Below are 2056 nucleotides of genomic sequence, written 5' to 3'. Positions count from 1 at the left end.
CCACAGAGTCGGCTGATTTATCAGCGGAACCGCCGCCGCGCGTTAGAAGGAAGCCTGAGTAAATCGACGAATGCACCTTGGGATTCTTGTTACTTGGTTCGTTCCTTTGTTACACAACCGGCTCTCTCGCCAACTCGGCCAACTATCGACCCCCCCTTGTCTTCCGTCTTCTCTCTCTCGCTCCCTCTCACCTTTTACTCGACCGCCGCGCCGCGCGCACAGTTCCTCCTCTATTGTTCCTGCCTTCCTTCCACCCCTCGGTCACTCTTTTATTCCAATCCCATCTCTCTATTCCTTTCCTTTCTCTTCTGACAACCTTCGTGTGCTCCGCTCTTTCTGTTCCCCGTCCTTTCTCTCCCAGAGACCCTATCTGTGTGTGTCTGTGTGTGTCACCTACTCGCTGTCTAGAGTTGGGCGTTATCGAAGGAAACTTCCTGTGGGAATAATAATTATTGAAATAAGAATGAAAGTTTCGACGATGGATATAGGTACTTTGAGAAATTCTTCTACTTTGACATTTCATGGGTGATTATTAACGATTATGTCGAACGTTTCGATCAAGTGTCTCGCTATAGACTGCGGTGAAGAAAGAAGTTTCAAGGTTAACTTGGTTTTTTTTTCACACGAGTTACGTATTTTTATCTTTTAGACGAAGAGTGCAGCGGTGATTGTAAATAATTAAGGTCGTCGAGTTTGTTTTTAAGATATTAGAAAATGACCTTGCGCGACATTGATTACTCACGATATTTACAAAGTTCGAAGAGTCTGCTTCCTGGTCGGAAATTTCTATACCCGCCTACTTTTCGAGAATATCGAATTTTCGTGTTATCATGGTAATCTACCTACATATGTATGTATTCCAAACGGTGAGATAGAAATGTCGAGTGGCACGATCGTTCGATTATTAAATTATTCGAATATACATATACTCGTTATCTCGGTTGGCGCGTATACTCGTTGTACACTTGGACAGCGACATGAAATACGACATTTTTCTGTCTTGTTGCGCCACTGCGATGATAAGTGGAAGATTCCGAACCTAAGGATGGAGATCCATTTATCTTCCAGCAACCAAAGCGCGCAATTCGTAATGGTGCGTAACAGCTATAGAAGGAGTAGCGTAGCCATTTGTCTAACGGCTTGCACGGAATAGCAACTATATACGTTAGCGTGTAAAATGAAAAATCAATAGGAACTTCCTACGTGTTCACGAAATATATAAAAGTGAACATTTTTTTCTCTTTTTTTTTTCGCCAACTCTTCGTATCTTCTCCGTTATATTTCTCTCTCACTTTGTCTGAGACAGTGTGTTCTTCTCTCGCTTTCGCCCAAGTTGCCACCTATTCTTCCTGAATTCTCTTCGTCAGCCTCTGAAAGCTTCTCTCCCCCTAGGCCTCTGTTCTCTTCTGCCCCTCGCGGTATCCAGTACTTACGCCCGTCTTCTCTTTTCCTTTTTCGACAGCGTCCGCCGGACCCGAGGGACGCGTGGTGGGGGGCCACGTGCTCTCAATACCTAGTCACGCGAGGATAGGACACGTGGTATGTATGTATATACTTACTCGTACGTCAGTTCGTTTTGATGCATAGGCGTGGAAACGTGTTTTCTCGGCAGAGCTGTGCGCGCAGACGCGTACAATTTTATACCGTACCCCTACGGCCCGGTTTCCATGGGAGTTTCACGCGGAAGTTGACGCGTTTTAATACCAACCGAAACACTTACCGTGGCCGGTCACATGACCGGTTATGAAGTAGTCAGATTTTCTTCGAAAGGAACACAGGTGTTGAAACAACGCAGAAAATAGGCTTTGGATAATGATAAAAGTAAATTGCATATTTTTAGGTTTGTTTTTTTAGCGAGAACCGGGGATAACAAGTGCACGGTTTTCGATCAATTAAAACCGGTCGTGGTACGGTTAGTGAGTTCACCTCTCGGGCAGAAATTTAAGTTCTCTGGTTTATAGTGAAGTATGAGGAAAAATTGTAAATACTTATCAGATGCATAAATGAATTCTTTCCGATTGGATTCAAATAATTGATTCAAAATCACCGAGTTTCC

The 2056-nt window shown here is 44.0% G+C and overlaps 1 long non-coding RNA gene across 1 annotated transcript in view; it reads right to left on the bottom strand.

The window, feature by feature from the left end:
- LOC108575864 overlaps positions 1-2056 on the bottom strand; it is a 25280-nt gene that overhangs the window by 868 nt on the left and 22356 nt on the right. Inside the window, exon 3 of the long non-coding RNA XR_001891434.1 lies at positions 192-434. This is a non-coding gene — a long non-coding RNA (uncharacterized LOC108575864). The remainder of the gene's footprint in view (positions 1-191; positions 435-2056) is intronic.

The sequence above is a fragment of the Habropoda laboriosa genome, unplaced genomic scaffold, assembly GCF_001263275.1.
Source record: "Habropoda laboriosa isolate 0110345459 unplaced genomic scaffold, ASM126327v1 scaffold243, whole genome shotgun sequence".
NCBI classification, from domain to species: Eukaryota; Metazoa; Arthropoda; class Insecta; order Hymenoptera; family Apidae; genus Habropoda; species Habropoda laboriosa.
Note: the sequence above shows the minus strand (reverse complement) of the source record. Positions and strands in the feature narration are given on the sequence as shown.